The following is a 21,313-nucleotide window of genomic DNA, read 5'->3' as shown; positions in this document are numbered from 1 at the left end:
ATACCCGATGATGGCCATTGTCAGCATCAATAGGCTAAAAAAACATCCAAATAAGTTGTTAAGCATGTAAAGAATGCCACTCAATACTGTATTAACTTCAAAATTAAGAAAAATGCTGAATGCCCTTCAAATATCTGGCCTTAAAGATGCTTTAATTTGGTCTTATTAGAGAAGGCCATGACTTTAGTCCTACTTTTGTGAAAGTAGGCACAGCCTGTTTACTACATAGGCAGTTCTAACTTCTAACTACCAAATCTTTTGGCCTGTCCTAGATACACATGAAATGTAACAGCCTGGGGCTTTTATTTTATACCATTCTCTCCCTAACCATATTTCAGGCTTATTCTCACAAGGGCTAGATATGTCCCTCCTAGGCACAAAGCAGCAAAGTAGTGTAGACGGAGGGTACCCAGCAGAGTCGACTGTCAGGTGCGACAAATTAATGGCAAATCTAACCCGGCACTGCTGCCAGGCAGACAGGGGTGGCAGCTGTTCGACGAGAGACTTGCTCTCGCTGCTGCGGACATTAATGTGGCATGGAAACTTGTTTCAGGCATCACTGAGACAATGTTTACGAGCTTTGATTTCTCCTGAAAGGTGAAGCATGGATAGAGGCGGGAGCAAAGACCAGCTGTCAGTGAAGCCCAGTGGATTTGACTCAGCAAAGAGGCTCTGTTGTTAATGATTGCGCTAAACAATGGGTTTCACACCAGAGAATGTGAAAATCCATGGTTGTAACATGTAGTCTACAGTCAAAAATACCTTTGTTGAGAGCTTGTTTTAGAAGGACAATCATTGTACCTGTTTTCCGAGGTGAAGATCTCAACTACACATGTTCAAGCATTCAGGCTTATCAGACTTTCATTAGTATAAAACACCTTTGTTCTGTTAGGGTTTTCCCCTAATTCTGCTAGTCTTGTCCCAGTGCTCTCAGATGTTCATTAAACCCACCTCAGTTTACAGAGACAAACCGCTGAAACAGTGAGCGCTGTCGTCATAAGTTCACTGAGTTTGAAATCGTACCCAGGGCGCCCACCCCTTTTCTCTGTCTCTGCGCCACTGCCACTGAAATGTGTTTGTCTGATTGCTTCTGAAAGCCTGCACTGACCTGAAAAAAACTTACAAAATTATAAATAACCCCTCTACCCCTCCTTTAATCCAACAGATCTATGATGGGAAAGTGGCCCCTTCGTTCACACATCCAATCAAAGTCTTTAGAAAGATCAAAGGTGTCTCTGGACACTAATGCAAATCTCTAAAGATTAACACCGGATGAAATCACTGTGGAATTTTCACAGTGGTTTCAACTCCGATTTAAACCCTAAAAACCACTGACAAGAAAAAGAGAAGTCAATAGCAGCAACAGAGCTTGACTTGAAATGATCAGCCTATCCAGCACTAAACTAAACAGCCACAACCCCTTTACTTAATGTTGTTTCATGTATCAAAGGCACTCGGCTACGCTTTCATTCTCCGTTTCCATTCACTTTCTCATCATCTGTATTCCAGCAACAAATAGACCACTTTACAAGTATAACCTGGCTTACTGTAGGTTTTTTCCCTCTTTACTTCAGTCAGTTCAGTGCTGCTAGTGTCAATTCAATACTTTTCCATGAATAATTAAGAGCAAAACCACTGAACATAATGAGGTGCACCTGGTCAACACTGATTTCCAGAGAACAATAACTGATTGCAAATGATATTTTCATTTCTCTAATATTGCAGCAGTAACATTTTAAAGACATAATTTTATAGTTTCACAGTTATCTCTGCTCTTTCTCACAGATATTCAGATCATGTACTTATAACAAACATAGTTCTGGTGAGCAGTTAGCATAGCTTTCTGTGAGAGTATATATCAAAGTATAAAAACACCAAAAATTATATATTCATGTGTATTGTGTGCCGATTTTTTATCAAAGAAGAGAGTTCCAGCTCACAGGCAAGAAGCAGTCCACCACGCCACACCAAAAAAAACCCCATGAATGTTGTTTACACTGACGTTTTTGTACAGATTCAGGAAGAAAAAGAAAAGATTGACCTGTTATGGCAGGAGACTGGCTGGACAGCCAGGCTAGATGTTTCCCACCATGTTGGCCTGTAGATGTAGATGTAAGATCTGGATAAATCTTGTCATCTGCCTGTGGGAAAGCAAAAGTATTTACCAAAATGTACTCTTGCAGGTGAAAGTTCTTACTACTCTTTCCTCATTTTTTTGATCTAGTTTTTGCATCTTTTTCTTTGTCCTCCTTTTTACAGGTGAATTTCAATCCATTCAAACGAAAGCAGGATGTGACCTAGCTATATTTGGAAACACAAATCCTCCACAAATGGATTTCCATATTGCAGGATTTTACTTTCAACAAGTTATAGCTGTTATGTAGCACTCTGCGCGCTGCTGATTGATTTCTTTTAAGCATCCTTTCAGACAACATAAAATATTGGATCTTTACACTGCAGAGGTGTAAGTGCATTTGTTTGTACACGTGAAGCTTGGTAAATGCAGCAGTGATTCCCCTGCAGTGTCCTGACCAGTGCAGTTTCCAAAGGACTTGGACAAGAGAGCTGTGCACTCACTCATCCGTTAAGTGAACACCCAATCGCAGGTCTGAACTGGTCCACCAGCTAAGTTACAAGTTGTGACAAGCTCAGATGCTCCCTGACTCTCAGGCCACGGTATTTATTAAAGTCTATTCAGCTCTGTGTCTTGCAAAAATAAACAGAGTGCCAGGCTGCTGGAGAAAGTGCTGACAGTGAGCATACTTTATCCAGGTTGGAACAGAATGGGGCTCAGCCTTATAGCCCCTAGGATACTGACCCTGCGGGGGGAAAAGTGAAGCACTACTGACTCTGCAGACTGAGCCTTGCAATCCAACTACGTGAGCAGACCTTCTCCTTTCCACTTGACTTCAGGTGCAGTCATTTGCAGAATAAAATGGCTATGCTCCTGAGGAGAGAGTGTGCAAGAGGGAATGTGGGGGGGTGGAAGAGGGAGTGAAAGGGAGAAAGATTATGTGGTAGAAACGGAGAACAAGTTGAAGAGCACTGTGCTCTCCTGCCAAAGAGGGTAATGAGAAGAGGAGCTGTTACTGAGCAGTTCAATGACATGCTAAATGTCAAAGGTGAAGTAAAAATCTCTTGTTAAGCTTGTGGCTCGCCTTTTTAAGCGCAGCAGTGTAATGATGTGAACTCTTGCATCAAACCTCGCTGCTACTGCTTGTACACTCCCATGCCTCATATAAATCCAAGAGGGAATATTGACTGCCAAGAAGAGAGCCTGATCTCTTTGAAAACAAACAGCAAGTCCCTTTAGCTTTAAAGTTCAAGTTGAAAGAGCTTCAAGACAGCAACAGCAGCGGATATTTACAAGATTAAACCAAACCAAGGTGTTCTCTGGCCCTTCACACCACGCTACCTAAATCGATTCCTTGGCAAAAGATCAAAAAAACAAGGTACAGTGTTAAAAGGTCATAGTTTTTGCTTTCACCACGCAGACATTTTCGACATGTCTAAGCTCACATGCTTGTGTATAACCCATAAAACTGCTTTAAGTATCTCAAAGCATCATAACGATTGAAGTACAAGCATTAAATGCATTTTTTACAACCAACCCATTCATGTATTGTATGTATATTTTTAAATTTACCAGTCATACTGAGATGTTAACCTCACTTACTTGGAGTTATTCCTTAAGCTTTATGCAGTGTTTCAGTCTTTCACAGTTGCGTGCTTTTGGTTGTATAACCAACAACTTTCAATCTGTGTTTCCAACCACAGTAGACAGTTGTTTCCAGAGAAACTGCTCTGAAAAGCTCATTGCATGCTACCTGTACTGCATAAAACAGCAGACTGACATTAGCAACTAGCACTCAGCATTAAAGGACCAGTTTATAGCAATACAAGAGTTTATACTATTGTACTGTAATATCAATGTGAGCAACAGTTTCAGTCAAGTTACTTGAAAAAAGTAATTAGTTACTAATTACTGATTACTTCTCCAGAAATGTAATCCTTTTACCGATTACTTATTTTTAAAAGGAATTAGTTACTTAGTTAGTTACTTTTTAAAAACATGATACACAACCTGAATACGTAATAAATCAACCCCTCAGATTTTAAGTTTAATTTTTTGGTGTAGAAAGAAGTTTTCTTCCCAGGCAGAGTGTACAGCAGACGCTAATGTTTTTGCCACTTTTTATGAACTAAACTTCCAAGCTTTAAATACTGCATGGTCGTACTCTCTCCCAGACTCCAGATTATCTATTGTTGATCTACACATGTTGCTGCCACACACGTCGCACGTGCTTACGTCATTGTCATGAGACACTCTCACAAACAAAATCAAGACGGTTTAGTAACGCAGTAAAGCAACATACTTACGGGAAAGTAACAGTAATCTAATTACTTTTTTTTACAATAGCAATTCTTTACATTACTCTTTATTTGAAAAAAGTAATCAGATTACAGTAACGCGTTGGTGCCCATCTCTGGTGAGCAACCATGTGAAAATTCCATAAGGATTAATAAAGTACGCTGATGATTCTGAAAATATACATTTTATAAATTCTAATAGATATGCCAATGATTATCTGGTAAAATATAATTTTAGGTTAGAGAAAAATCACAGTATTTATTTAAGTAGTCTTACCATGTATACATTCTCAAGTCTGCAGATAGTCATTCCATAACCATACACTCTGTACGTTACCAAGCAGAGCAAATATTGAAGCAAATATTGAGAATGCATGGTTAATTATGACTTTCAACACTAGTTACAAAGTTTGCATTACACAGTATGTAAAATGCACATTTTACAAGACTTAACGAGCTTGCCAAAGCCATTAAATATTAACACTTTTTTCTTATCGTTCTTTAAAAAAAATGACTGCTCTTTTAAAACAAACAAATAATAGCACTATGGATATAGTTTTCAATGAGAATGTTTTTTTGCTGGTTATAACTGACACATTTAATGCTGCCTTCTTTTTCTTTACCCGTCAAAAACCAAAAACCGTGTGAAAGTCCATCTTTCTCTGTCCACTGAAAATTTCTAGTATAGGTCAAAGTATGCCTGCGGCTGCTGCTTGAAGCAGCCACTTCTGCTACATCTGCTTTGTTGTGTTCATTGTGACATGTGGTACTTCATGCTTGGCATCCGGTGTTTGGGTCTGTGGCGAACACCAAACTGATGTACGCATTTCTTTACTCGCTTCACTGGCTGTTTTCCCTCGTTTGGCAGCTTTACCCAGAAAACATCTGCCTACCACCCCCACCCCCCCGGAAAAAAAACAAAACAAAAAAAACAGAACGGCAGCCAGCACATGTGCAACTTTGTTTTCACAAGTACCTTAAGATTCACTGTTGCTGGTTCAGAAAAACAAAACAAAACAAAAAGCTGGGATCTAAATTAGCAGTCGGCTGTTGGTGCCATTTTGGAAAATATTCTAATTATTTTAAATTAAACTGCCTAAATTAAATTGATACTGAGATACTGTACAAAACTCATTAATTTCACCAGAAATATTGTCCTGTTAATGTTATTTGTTTTGCAGCAAGGCTAGATACTGCATCTAGTGAGGATTATAGGCTGAGAACAATCATTTATATTAGGGCTTAATCAAGGAATTTGGATGTTAGAACAGTAACTATCACATTTCAGCAAACAAAAAAAAACAAACATCCAATTTAGCTGGATTGAGCCGGGGGAGCTGCAGAGTAAGTCTTATTGCACAGTGTGTGGGTGGGAGGCCCGAAAGGAAGAGGATTTACACGATGGAAACAGAATCATCGGAATTCAATTTCAAGATCAGGAGGTTATGACCCCACTTTTAGGCAGAGCCTCAGGAGAAGGGGTTAGAAATTGGCTGCCCACACCTGACTCCCACCAGTTCTCTTCCAGATGCACATGCACATCCACACTCACTAACACATGTGTGTGTACACAACATCCTGTGCTATCTGAGGAGTGTTAATCACTTCCTGAGACCTTGGGCTGAGGGCCTGTCAGGGCCAGGATACTGTTCAAGAATTCAAACCACATCTCAGTTTCTTCAGTGTCCATTTGTATTTGTTTTGGGTCTTAAAAGAGAGAAAGAATAGCGGACATTATGTGTCAAGCCTTGACTCCCTTTTCTGTGTTTAATACAACAAGCTCTCTTTCACATTTAATGTTTTGTTTTCAAAGGCACCTGGAAACAGCCAGAAGATAACAGCGGTGACAGAATGAGGAAAGTACAGATACGGAGTTAAATGACCCAACTAGGCTCAATGTCTCACTGTATTTCTGTACTGTGTTGTCTTCTTTTTCACTCTCACTTTCATCCTCTCCCCAGTGGCCTCCTCCACTCAATGTGAATACTGATTCAGGCTGTGTGGGCATGATGGGAAATGTCAATTGCAGAAAACTGGAGAGTCTCCTTGTGGAAGCTGAGGCCAACCTTCTGCAGAGTTCACTATGTGCACTGCCCTCAAGAGGTTCAGGGTGACTCTGCAAAGCATTAGTAGCCACAATAGCAAAGGTTACGAAGGTTATAGTGGTTAAAAAAAGTAATATTAAGGTATGTTAATTATTCAATAAAGTGGGACCAATTTTATTTTCACACAAAAGTTAAAAAAAAAAGTTTTTAGAATTTTTATTGTTTTATTGATTCAGCTGTTGTTGGCTAAACTAGGCAGGTGTGGCCCACAAGTTCAGGTCATCCACTATCGTAGGTTTTGCAGTTTTATCACCAGCTTCTGCTGGTCAGCATATCCTGGGACAAAGCAATTTGTATTCATATATATAAAAAGCTCCATAGATGCAGCTATTAAAAATTTAAGGTACAAAGTAAAGCTGATGTGAATCCTGCAGGATTGATCAATAAATGTGGTATGGTTTTGTATATGTGAATACACTGATAAATTCTATGAACTCATCTGTTTATTTCAAAAACAAAACACAACATCAATCATTGGCTGAAATAATGATAAATGCCATAAAGACTGACATGCATACAAAGATCATTACTATTTCCCAGCTGATTCATTTGCCCATCGCTATCAAACCCAACTCTTTGCGCGTTTAAATCTAACAAAACATTAACCAAAGTGGCAGATGAAATTTAGTTACAATTTCAGATGACATTGACAGAAAATGCCATCTTTAGCTGTAAGGCAGTAGATCCAAGAACAACAGTCTGTGATATAATTTTGATGCTGTCAGTTGCTTGAATGGCATTCATCAGTCTTCTACCTTATAGCTGGTGCAGTGAATTGTTACTGGGATCAGTGATAAACAGATTAATAAAAGATTATGTAGGATACATCTAGCAGGTAACAAAGTGCATGTAAAACCTCGGGTGGTATATGTAGTAGTAAGCAAGCAAAACTAAGCTTTTTTTACCAGTGTAGAAAACAAATGTGAGTTTAAATTATTAAAATCAAAAACATGTAATTGATTTGGTTGTGTGGAGACACAGCTGGGGGGAGTGAAATGAAATGAAGCACGGGTGAAATTAATTAAGGGGGGAAAGTAAAACTAAAAGCAAAATACAGAAGACAAATGTTTGTCAAAATAAAACAGGAAATAATAAACAATTATGGAAACGCGGGAAAGCAGACACAAGTAAATAACACTGATGGATCACACGGACGGAACATTAAAGGAACTCTAACTGCTAACAAAGAATATGCCCAGAATAGAAATGGAAGAGGAAAAAAATATTAATGAAAAAACATAAAATCAGACTTACAAAAAAACCCAGAGTAGTCATGTCAAGCCAAGCCAAGTTTCTAAAGAGGCTTTAGAAACTAAAAATCCAGACAACAAATACAACTAAATTTGAAAAACTAATAGAACTGCAGGTCCAAAGTTCAGCATCATGACATTTAGCTCAGTAGGCTAAGTAATGTAGTCCAGGCTTGGGGAGTCTGGGGCTTTGTAGAAGTTTATTACCATTACCAGAATTGATAATGTTTTGTTCTATTTTGTTCTATTTCTTAAAATGATAAACCAATAATATAAAACACATTGGTTTGCAGTCCCAGGCAAAAGTGAAGAAGAAAGTCCAGCAAATCGAGAGGTTGCATCTCCAGTGTCAGCACAGCTTTCATTTTAGAACCATTTTACTGTTCTGATGTCAAGACAAGCTGGTCAGCTGACTGTGATTCAAATTTTTTCTGAGTACTTTTAGGCAGAAGACACCATCCACTGGTGATATGTAGAAAACTGATAACTGATAGCAGGCATGGAATGGAAAGACTGTCAAAAAACAACATAAAGAAGTGACAGAGGACCTTTAAAGTAGGACTTTCTTTATCCATTTCAAATGCAAGTTTTTATATACAGTGGAGTAAACAATAAAAATCAGACCACAGTATGACCAAATTTAGAGTAACTGAAAAAGAGGAAGCAAATCAGTCACGCTATCCTTTATCAACCAGTAACATAAAGTGCTTTAGATAAACCGCAAGCAAAAAGATTTCAAAAAGAGAGCAAATTGATTTCATTGGGAAATTCCAAACATGAGCATGTCACTGGCTGTATAGACTCTGGAGAAACTGAGGCTTATTCATTCATAAATCTTGAAAGGAAAGCATGCACACACACAGCATATGGAAGTGTTTTTCCTGCACCAGGTCCATGTGGTAGCATTAGTATCCACAGCAGCATGACATACTTAGAACAGGGAGAAGCATTAGGTTCCAGGTCTCTGTGCTCAACAGAAATGATTTTTTTGACAGTGGTATCTGATGGAGGGGAAAGAAACCCTACGCCACAGTTATCTCAAGAGCCCCTCCACATATGGAGGCAATTACATCAAATGGTGTTCTCCGGCAATTCCCCCAGTCAAAAAGGAATCACTGAAAATCTTATCCATGTCTCTTTCTTTCATCTGTTCTTCTGCTATTAGCTGAAGCATGCAGCAGTGCACCATCCTCATGTCTCATCTCGATCATTATTTCTTTCTCTGCAGCAGTGCCCAGGTCATGATTAGATACTGTCAAAGTCTTATTTCAGATTTCAAGACAAAAATGCCCATGTGGTGAAGTTTATCTGGCAGGCATTGACTTTCATATACCTTTCTCTGCCACTGCAGAATTAATTATCATGCCCTGTCTATTTAAAAGTTTATTATTCGTATCTAGCCTTGATTTTTTTGTTGGTTTGATTTATTTCAATTTTCATTAAACTGATAAGACTTGACGTTTTATCAGTTGTTCATTGTTCAATGTGGCAACATCCATGGTGCTGAATGTTTATTTCTATGGTGTCTTTCTATGATTTTTAATCAAAAGATCACATGCCAGTCACACAGGCAGGATGATACATGTGTAAATTATCTTTTCTTCTTCGACATATAATTCAGAAAGTCTGATATTAATCCACTGAAAAAAGACAAATCACTTCCTCCAGTTTTTGCCTACAAAAAAATGTTAGACATCAAGTATAACCAGTGGCAGATCCAGATCCATTAATACTAAATACATTGATCCTTTACTAGAATAAGCTAGTAAAGGAGAATAACTAGAATTCATTGTTTAATATGGGATGTCTCCTCCTACTATTTACAAAAAAGCAGATAAATGCGGAGTCCAAAATTCCAAGTTCAACAAAAAGCTGAAAATACAAACAGATAAACAAATGCTGGAATACTACAAAAGAAGGCTCAAAGACTTATGGACTAAGGTGATATGGGAGAATCATCAGTACAGGTGGTGCAAGTGGATGCAAGTAAATAGAGAAGAGAGGAAGGTTATGTTACTAAACTGTGATTAGAAAACAGCAGTTGAGAGTGGAGGGGTCCTAAAAGACAAGACAGTTAACAAGTTAACAAACAGGAACACAACACATGCCAACCGGAAAGACTTAATTTAGGAATGATATAAAGGTAAAACTGTGACAATAACCCTGCTAAAACTTATCAGAATTAATCAGAATAAAGACCAAACAGAGACCCAACAAGAAAAAGAGGCAGGGAGTGAACAGTAACAGTAAAACCTGTCACAGTAGCCTAGTAGCATGCATTCAGCATCACTGTGAGGAGTAACTGCTGTCACGCACCTTGCCTCTCCAAAACATGAAATGGACATGCAGAAGTTGCGATAGAGGATTATTATATTTAAAGCCACGAAGTCAGTAGTAAGCACAAAACGTATGAAAGGTTAATATGTATATATATATATGTAAACAGTGTTGGGAAGGTTACTTTTAAAATGTATTCCACTACAGAATACATGCCCCAAAATGTATTTTGTAACGTATTCCGTTACGTTACTCAATGACAATAACGTATTCTGAATACTTTGGATTACTTAATACATTATCATGCTTTTTACAACTGCATGAATGTACTATTGCTGTGTGATTTATTACGATTACTGAAGGTCCGCGGCTCTGAACTGTAGTAAAGGGACCTCTGGTTAATACATCGGGTTCCTTGTCGGGCTCGTAGCCGAAAAATAGCTTTACTTTGTTGTCTGGGTCACGTTTTAGATAGAGAGAGGCGTTGAAAGGCTGCCCCAACGGAACTTATTGCTTCGGAGGAAAATACGAACACGGTGTACAGTCGAGTCTTAATAGCTTACTTACAACTGGGCTGGTCAGGCACTCTGCTTGGCTGCAGTGATTATTATTATATTTACATGCTTTCAGCTCCCGTTTCTGCTCGGTGACAACTCGTACTTTTCCACTCTCCTTTTTCTCCCTCCTTGCGCTCACAGACACATTACGGCAGTCCATTCTCCCTGCAGCACGGACTACACTGCCTATGAGGCTACATTCTTTAGGGCTATGCCTGTAACACTCTGCCTATTAGCTTAGCACAACAACACAACAAAAAGGCGCTCTCTCACCCAGGAAACACACAGTCGCAGAGAGAGCGTGTCACCCTGTAACCATGGCAACCGTAACGCTGCCGCCTGGAACAACAGAACAAACAAAACCCAAACAGTCCTGACCCGCGACAAAATAATCCATTTATTTCAACAAAGTAACTTTTTAAACGGTAACTGTAACGGAATACAGTTCCTCATATTTTGTATTTTAAATACGTAACGGCGGTACATGCATTCCGTTACTCCCCAACACTGCATGTAAATGTGTTAATAATGTTTGTTAAAATGCTTTCCCATTAAACTGTCATGGTCTCCGTGCCTGCCCGGTCGGCCCCACAAGGCTACAATTGCTGTTGCTGTTTTCTCCCTCTCTGCCTGGGCGGAGCTCACTGTGGGCTCCCGCCCTTGGCCCACACACACACCTGACAACACTCACCCATCATCACCGGGAGCACTATTTGAGGCTGGAACACAGATCCTCTCGTCGCTGGATGATTGTACCCCTAACGTTAGTGTTCTCACAGCTCTTGTGCTTCTTATCCGTGACTTGTGATTAGTTGGTGACCTGCCTTCTCGTCTGCTTCAGATCTCCCCCCCCCCCGGACCTGCGACCTCCCTGCTGCGGGAAAGTGTGTGAGTGTGAGAGAAGAAGACGTGAGCGAGTTACCCTGTGATTTCCCCCCGGAGTTTTGGATCCCTTCACTGTACATATATTGCACTGCACTGTAAATAAACCACACCTTGGAGATACCTTACCGCTCTGCGCTTGAATCCCTGTACCAGATCGTGACAGAATCATCCAGCCACGGAAATGGATTCAGCAGACCCAGCGGTCTCGACTCCCACCCTCACCACTTTGGCCGCGATGCTGGCACGCCACGAGCAGATGTTCATTCACCTTCGAGCAGAGCTCGCGAACCTCACACAGGCCGTGGCTCGGCTAACACCGCTACCGGCCGCTCCTCTGGTCGCCGCTCCTCCGTTGGAGGCGCCAGTTCCAGCTGTAAGTGTCGCGCCACCTGTTCACGTTGACAGATTCCTCCCTACTCCCAGGGCTTTCACGGGAGAGATTGATAAATGTGCTGGTTTTCTCACTCAGTGTGCCCTTCAGTTTCGCCAGCAACCGCAAGCCTTTTCTACTGATGGTGCGAAAATCGCTTATATCGTCCAGTTACTCCAGGACCGTGCTCTAACCTGGGCTCAAGCTGCGCTTCAGGCGGAGCCGGACATCACCTTTTCTGACTTTCTTAATAAGTTTAAAGGTGTGTTTGACAGGAAAGCCACAACTGCCACCGCCGGCCAGCGCTTGCTTGCGCTTATACAAGGTAAACGCAGCATGGCTGATTTTTCTATTGCCTTTTCTACCTTGGCTGAACAGGCGAAATGGGGGGAAGAGGCCCTTAAAAGTGCATTGCTCACTAATATTAATGAGGAAATAAAGAATGAACTAATGCTCCGTGAACTGCCTTCCTCCCTGGATGTGCTTCTGGTTTTGTGTATGCGGGTGGATGATCAGGTGCGCGCACATCGGAGCGCACGCGCGCGTTCGGGGCATGCCCCGCTGGACTTTTGTGGGACCCCTACTGCAGCCCATGGGTCGTGTGACGCCGACACCGGGGATGGGGAAGAGCCCATGCAGCTTGGGCGCTCACGGCTGTCGCCCGCGGAGCGCCAGCGCCGTCTTGCCTCCGGTGAGTGCGTTTATTGCAGCCGTAAAGGCCACTCTGTCTCCTCCTGCCCAACGCTGGCAAAAGGGCGCGCTCACCAGTGATCGTGAGGGTGCTGGTGGGCGATCTGTCGAGTGAAACCCCTCTCCCCAGGCTTCTTTTGCCGGCTACTCTGCGTGTTCAGACTGTTTCTCATTCTCTCTCCGTTCTCATTGACTCTGGGGCTGAGCAGAACTTTATTGACACCTCACTCGCCGCCAAACTGAACATCGCCTTGGAGCCTCTGTCACGCCCCCTCCGCGTTCACGCACTGTCGGGCCAGCGCCTGCCTGACATCACTCATGTTTCTGAATTCCTTTCATTATCTCTCTCTGGCAATCACGCAGAAAGGATTTGTTTTTTTTCGTTTAAGGCTCCTCTCACTCCGCTGGTTCTGGGTCACCCCTGGCTTGTCCTCCACAACCCGCATATCGACTGGGAGAAGGGTGCCGTACTAGGTTGGAGTGTGGCCTGCCATATGAACTGCCTCCGGGCTGCGGCTTCCCCCGTTTCGCTCCCACCCACGGCCTCGCCGTCGGACGCCCCGGACCTCTCGATGGTTCCGCAGGTTTATCATGATCTGCGGGATGTTTTTTGTAAGGATCGGGCGCGGTCCCTTCCCCCGCACCGCCCGTACGATTGTGCCGTCGATCTTCTTCCTGGAGCTCCGCTGCCGTCTAGCCGCCTGTACAGCCTCTCCCGGCCTGAGAGGGATGCTATGGAGCGTTACATCTCGGAGTCGCTGGCGGCAGGGTTGATTCGCCCCTCCTCTTCCCCTGTCGCGGCTGGGTTTTTTTTCGTGGATAAGAAGGATGGTTCGCTGCGGCCGTGTATTGACTTTCGGGGCCTTAATCAGATCACTGTTAAGAACAAATACCCTTTGCCGTTGCTTTCCTCCGCCTTTGAACTGCTTCAAGGCATGACCGTCTTTACCAAGCTGGATCTGCGCAACGCTTACCACCTGGTGCGCATCAGGGAGGGGGATGAGTGGAAGACCGCGTTCAATACGCATCGGGGCCACTTTGAGTATCTCGTGATGCCGTTTGGGCTGACTAACGCCCCCGCAGTGTTTCAGGCGATGGTTAATGATGTCCTTCGTGATTTTGTTAACCGTTGTGTATTTGTGTACTTGGATGACATCTTGATCTTTTCTAAGACACTCGAGGAGCACAAGGTCCATGTCCGGCAGGTCCTGCTACGCCTTCTGGAGAACCGGCTCTTTGTGAAGGGGGAGAAGTGCGATTTCCACGTGGCGTCAGTGAGTTTTCTGGGCCACATTATCGAGAAGGGGGACTTGCGGACTGATCCGGAGAAAGTGCGGGCTGTGGTGGAATGGCCTACTCCTCCTGATCGCCGCCAAGTGCAACGTTTTTTGGGATTCGCCAACTTTTACAGACGGTTCATTCGTGATTTCAGCAGAATCGCTCTCCCTCTCACTAAACTCACCTCTCCCAAGGTTCCCTTCCAGTGGGATTCTGCCGCTCAGCGAGCCTTCGCCCTGCTCAAGGACAGGTTCACCACCGCTCCCATACTCCGGCAACCGGACCTTACACGGCAGTTCGTTGTGGAAGTGGACGCGTCGGACTCCGGGGTTGGGGCAGTTCTGTCTCAACAGATGGACGGTAAGCTGCACCCGTGTGCCTTTTATTCTCGCCGTCTCTCCCCAGCAGAGTGTAACTATGACATCGGGGACCGGGAGCTTCTGGCCGTCAAGCTGGCCCTGGAGGAGTGGAGACATTGGTTGGAGGGAGCAGCACAACCATTCATCGTCTGGACGGATCACAAGAATCTGGAGTACCTGCGCTCGGCTAGACGTCTCAATTCCCGGCAAGCCAGGTGGGCACTGTTTTTCGCTCGTTTTGACTTTACTATCACCTACAGGCCAGGAACACGGAACGTAAAGCCAGACGCCCTGTCCAGGCAATTCTCCATCACTGGGGAGGACTCGGACCCTGAGCCTGTCCTCCCGGCCGCCTGCGTAATTGGAGCCATCTCCTGGGAGATCGAGGGGCTCATCCAAGAGGCGCAGGAGACCGAACCAGATCCTGGCACTGGTCCACCTGGTCGCCTCTTCGTTCCTTCAGCCGTCCGCTCTCAGGTTCTCCAGTGGGCTCACACCGCCCGCTTTTCATGCCATCCTGGGGTCCTCCGTTCCTCCGACGTTACTTCTGGTGGCCTGCTATGACTAGGGATGCCAAGGAGTATGTAGCCGCCTGTTCGACCTGCGCCCGGAATAAGCTTTCGAACCGCCCTCCACCGGGTCTTCTGCAGCCTCTCCCTACACCAGCTCGACCATGGTCCCATGTTTCTTTGGACTTTGTCACGGGCCTGCCGCCCTCCGCCGGTAACACCGCCATACTTACCATTATCGATCGTTTCTCCAAAGCTGCACACTTCGTCGCCCTCCCGAAGCTCCCCTCGGCCTTGGAGACGGCCCGGCTCCTCACCTCCCATGTGTTCCGTCTTCACGGGATCCCCGAGGACATCGTCTCGGCTAGGGGGCCGCAATTCACGTCCCGTGTTTGGAGGGAGTTCTGCTCCGCACTGGGGGCCAAGGTCAGTCTGTCTTCCGGTTTCCATCCACAGAGTAACGGGCAATCGGAGCGGGCCAACCAGGAGCTGGAAGCTGCCCTCCGCTGTGTCACTTCGCACAACCAATCGACCTGGAGTGAACAGCTTCCATGGATCGAATACGCCCACAACAGCCACACATCCTCCGCCACAGGCAAGTCTCCCTTCGAAGCGTCCCTGGGCTATCAACCACCTTTGCTCCCGGCCATCGAAGGTGAGCACGCCGTTCCTTCTGTACAGGCTCACCTCCGCGGGTGCCGTCGTGCCTGGCAGGCGACTCAGGCTGCCCTGCTCCGTACTAAGGAGCGGAACAAGACCCTCGCTGACCGTCACCGGACACCGGCCCCCGTGTACACCATCGGTCAGCAAGTATGGCTGGCTACCCGTTTTGTGCCGCTACGGACTGAGTCGAAGAAGCTGTCTCCTCAGTTTATTGGCCCTTTTCCCGTTGAGGCCATTGTGAACCCTGTGTCTGTCCGCCTCAAGCTGCCGCGCAACATGCGCATTCACAATGTCTTTCATGTGTCTCAGGTCAAGCCGGTGCTCTCCAGCCCGTTGTGCCCTCCCTCCAGGGCCCCGCCGCCCCCCCGGCTCGTGGATGGTCAGCTGGTCTACAATATCACCCGCATCATGGACTCCCGGCGCCGGGGTCGGGGTTTTCAGTACCTGGTTGACTGGGAGGGCTACGGGATAGAGGAACGCTCCTGGGTGCCTCGAGCTGCTGTCCTGGATGGTGCCATGCTCCGGGACTTCCACCGCAGGCATCCAGGTAAGCCTGGTGGGTCACCGGGAGGCTCCCGTTGAGGGGGGGGTACTGTCATGGTCTCAGTGCCTGCCCGGTCGGCCCCACAAGGCTACAATTGCTGTTGCTGTTTTCTCCCTCTCTGCCTGGGCGGAGCTCACTGTGGGCTCCCGCCCTTGGCCCACACACACACCTGACAACACTCACCCATCATCACCGGGAGCACTATTTGAGGCTGGAACACAGATCCTCTCGTCGCTGGATGATTGTACCCCTAACGTTAGTGTTCTCACAGCTCTTGTGCTTCTTATCCGTGACTTGTGATTAGTTGGTGACCTGCCTTCTCGTCTGCTTCAGATCTCCCCCCCCCCCCGGACCTGCGACCTCCCTGCTGCGGGAAAGTGTGTGAGTGTGAGAGAAGAAGACGTGAGCGAGTTACCCTGTGATTTCCCCCCGGAGTTTTGGATCCCTTCACTGTACATATATTGCACTGCACTGTAAATAAACCACACCTTGGAGATACCTTACCGCTCTGCGCTTGAATCCCTGTACCAGATCATGACATAAACAAAAAACAAGGATGCAGAGTTCACCAACAGGGAACACTGGTGCTCAGAAAACAGCTCAAAACAAACCAAAACAAGTCCCTCAAAGTTTCAGGAACCTAGGAAACAGTTCTGAAAAGGTTCAGGGGGTCGGCCTGAAGGTCGACAGGCCAAGAGTCCAGAATATAGTTAAGAATATAGAAGCTAGCGATTGCGCCGGAACAGGTCCGTAGGTGGGCCGCACGCAAGGCAGCGACGGCGACTGAGGTCGGCTGCGTGGAAGATCTGGGTTAGGCTTGTATTAATTAGGTTGGGTTTAATTTAGGTCTCCAGGACATGTGCTCTGAAGTGAAGGAAACACAACTACGTTTACATGTCTCCTAATATAGCTCTATTCAGACATACATAGCCATTTATTAATATTTATTTTGTACTGTATATAATACTTGTTGTAATTAACTTGTGCATGCATCTCCAAGTTAAAGGTGTTTTCCAGCACAATTCAATTTTCTATTCCTTATCTGTCCTCACCTGTGCATTTATGCATGCAATGATGTGATTAATAATATAATCTTAGTGAATGAAAGAAAAACTATCACTCATTTCAAGAAGGCTGTGCTCTAAAATGAAAGCTGTGTTTCAGAGCCACCACTGTCGTTATCATCAGAAGAAAATTCTGATGGGATTGAAAATAAAATGGATTCATGAGTTCATCCTCGCTGCAGGGTGACCTTGTGACTTCCTTGAAAAGTGATTGAGAAAGAACATAATACATGTGATTGAAATAACAGAGGTGCAAGAGTCACATTCAGGGATCCAGCAGTAAGTCTTTACTTTCATCACTTTGCTCGTGCTGTATATAAAGATGAAGAAACCATCTTAGTCACACACAGGTTAGCAGATAATTTAACTGCATTTCACAGCAGCTTAGCGGAGTCAACTTTGAATACTAAAACACCTCAAATGGTTTATGGCGAACATTTTCAAATTGTATCTTTTTTAAAAGTATTAACAAAATGAAATTCATGGGTTATAAAAAGCAACAATGCTGAATGAATGTTAAAATTAACAAAATGTAAAAAAGTGGTCAATTTGTAGTCTGCAGCTTGAAATTTCATCATTTCTTATTGTACTTTTTTAATTTTTTATGTTTTCTTTAGTTGTGATTATTGTTAGTATTAAACAATTATGCATATTTAATTTGAAAAACACTTGTTTAATATGAATTTTCTTAAATATTATTCTCACAAATCCTGCTCAGCGACACAAGTTTATGTTAGAAACGGGTTGGAGAAGAAAGTACAGAAAAATAAATTAACCGTATGGACAATACTTTCTTTCTAAAGGTACAGATGAACTGCTCCTGTCTTCTGAGTTCTCCATGTTGGCCTTGTCTCGGTTTGTGTTTGTGTGTGTGGCTGATGAAGCTCTTTACCTCCTGCCCTTTCAGCTCCTCTGCAATCAATGAGCACACCTCTGGCTCATCATTATATTAACATGCTGTGTATCTACCCAGATCCTCCAGTCATTTTTTGACATGCCTACCAAACCCAGGATACAGGTAAAGCAGGAAAACAGCGATTGTGAGTTTTATGTGATTATGTGTAGAATATATTAGTGTATTACACAATATGTAAGCAGTAATTCATTTTTTTTTCTAGCTGTGTTAGAGCTTTCCAATGCAATATATAGTACAGTATTTCTCGGTTCAATGTAGTAGAGTGGGGATATTAAATAGTAAAAAGTATACATAATAGTATTTTATTCAATTTTCCACCACTTGTAGCAAGGACAAGTTACTATCATGCATTGTATTGCTTTACACTGTGTGCTTATAGTACAAAACCTTTAAAGTTGAGTAAACTGCAAACAATGAATTTAGATGTCACACAAGGACATGTGGAAATCTACAGCAGTTGAATTTAACTTCACTGCTCCTGCCTTCCTGATGTTACTAAAGCCTTACTAAAAGCTGATTTTGCCAAGAACATTTTCAGTTCAATGCAATGAAGCAAATCTGACCTCAGGTACGGCAGGGAGTGATTTTAAGATTAATTTTAAGGTTATTTTTGGTCCTGATTTGAAAAATACAACCTGTGTAGCCTCTCTCCATGCTGGCGTGACCATTTTGAGCCACACAAAGCCTGACAACCGCAGTTCCTCTGGACATTAATATTCACTGGTATCTGCCTCAAAGAAAATCCCTTTACAAATCCAGGAATGCATCTCCTGTGGATTTCAGGCTTTTACATTTCACCAGTGTGGATGTCCTCCTGGCTTAACGGCTTGAAAAGTGCATCTTCAGCGCTACATAGTATGTATTATTCTCCCTTATTTTCCATGCGAAGTCTGTATAGGTTATATATAATTTATTTTTGTTCCCTAGCTGAGGCAAGGTCAGATCAGTTTGGACAGCATTTTAACAGCAACTAATATAAATATGTATTATTAAGGCAAGCATCTGAGAACTTCTGGCTTTTACTGTAAGTATGTGTCAGTCATGATGGCAGCAGAAAGTGTTCTGTAAGCAAAGAGAGTGTAATGATAAGTGTATATCACATCATAAGTTGAGCTGTATGGTCCTTGAGTTGTGTTTTATTATGCATCAGTGGATGTGCTTCTATTTGAGTGTCACTGATGGTTACTTTATATAAATAAATTGATTCCGACTGTGAATTGTTGAAGTAACCTCTTACCCCTACTGCAAATTAGATACTGCAGCCAAGGATGAATAACGGTTGGGGATTTGGTTACTATGTGATTAAAATTAAGAAATAATTGGATGCATGTTGACTCTTAGGTTAAGCCATTTACAACAGTGAGGGGGGATATTTACATTTGGTCTCCGACTCTCTGAAATCAAACACTCACCCAAAAACAATCAGCTTAAATCTTTGATGTATAACTCTTTCCTGTTTAAGTAGAAAAAAAAGGCAATGAAAGAAATCCCCCCTTCCATTATTATACTTCCTCCATTAAAAAATAATAAATAAATAAATAAAAACTGTAAGATTGTGCCCCACTTTGGCTACCCTGCAGGCTACTATCACAAAAAAGAAAAAAAAATCTCCCATCGATCATTGGGCACACATGTCAAGACTGCCCTAATAAAAATGAGGTGTAAATAATGTAGGGGGCAGATATGGCGAGCAGCACCATTTGCTGTGTGGAGATATAGGCTATAAAAACAGCAGCACTGTTTGTCTCAATCTCAGCTGTTTCAGTTTTCTGTTTATCTCCACTCTACCATTTCAGCAAAGTGCCATACTGTAAGGATGATTTTCCAATGTGTTTAGACAAGATGCGGATTTTGGCAAAGCAGTTTCAATTATGTGATGTGCTTTTTGGCCAGTGTTACCATATTTGGGTATGGTTGCAATAATCGAAATCATACCCCTAGGAACAGGACATAATAAACTGGATATATTAAAAAAATGGACATCTCCACCATCATGTCACCAATGAGCTGGTGAGCATTTTGAAACCGGAAGTTTAACATTGTCACCATCTTGCTTTTTGTTGTAAAAGTTTATTTGGAAAGTGTACTTGGAAAATACACTGTATGTAACACAAGGAGCAGCATTCTATCTAAAAGTCACCAGGTGGCGATAGCTGTGGATGCACTTCTGTCCCATCCTTTATACTGTCTGTAGTTCTTAAATAGGCTTTTATTTGCACAACAAGATGTAATATTTGTGAAAACTGCACAAAAATGCTTTTTAAATATGATTTAGTAGTCCATTTAAGTGACTACTTTTGTCATTAAAATGCCCAAACTCCGATAATAATAATATTTGTTTCATTTTAATCACACTTTGATTCGTTTTCCAGCTTGCTGCACATCGTTTATGTAAATGTGAACGACGTAATCACACTCTGATGCGGATCAAAAAAACAAGATCCTTTGGAGGACGTGATTTGTGATTCCAGATCAACTCCAGAGTGGTATGGTTAGCACGAGAACATGATTCAACCCAGTTACTAGGTGTACACTGCATGTTTCAGCTAAATGCCTTCCATATTGCCAATAAGAAGACTGAATGTTGTTTTGTAATGACATATTTGAGTTTTCTCTGTGTGAAAATTAAAAGCTACAGATTTACAGACTCGACTAATTCAGACCAAAAAAAAAAAAGCAAAAAAAAGAAACACTAAGTATTTATAATTTCAATATGAGTTATTAAAAACAACCTTCACCTTCCTTCACTGCAGAAGTTTATATAGTTTATATAGTTTAAATAGTTGCCTGTTGAAATACTAAAAGATATATTTTTCATTACATTCTTTTGATGTTTTTTTAATCTCTCGGTTTTATAGTTCCTGCAAATGTAAGCATTCATTATATTATATTTTTCCAACCATTTCAGAAAGGTAGGTATTTTCAGTAGGAGCTAAAGTCAGTCCTGTTTTGCACCATTTTTTGCTATAATTTCAACAACGATAATGAGCACTCGTGTACCTGAGATATTAAGGCCACTGCAACCTTATCAGGTTATGTACCGTCTGACCTTTTCAGTTTAAGAAAAATACACATTCTCAGAAGCCAGCTATTAAGTGTCACATTGTTTCTAACCAATGAACCTGGTGATTTGGACGTTGTGATATGCAGAGTTGGTGCTTTGATATATGTCCCACTGTCAAAATTCATATGCTTTAGAAACCTGTCTGCACTGCTCTGAGTGTTTTCTCCCAGTACAATAGAGATGTCACACAGGGACATGAGGAAAGCCCCATTCTTTAACCCTGGAGCCCCTGAAAACCACAGAAGGAAGCCCTCACTGATAAAAAGAAAGTGGGTGGGGCAATACCTCCCCTTACTGCAGCTACTGTGAAGTGCACTCTTGCGGGTACATATCCTACTGCATGTGACGATAATGAGAGCAGGAAGGAAGGCAATGACTTTGTAAGTGCCGAGGACCTGATGTACGAGGGCC

This window comes from Aulonocara stuartgranti (genome assembly GCF_965226115.1).
Source record: "Aulonocara stuartgranti genome assembly, chromosome: 2".
Classification (NCBI taxonomy): Eukaryota; Metazoa; Chordata; class Actinopteri; order Cichliformes; family Cichlidae; genus Aulonocara; species Aulonocara stuartgranti.
This window is presented reverse-complemented; position numbering follows the sequence as displayed.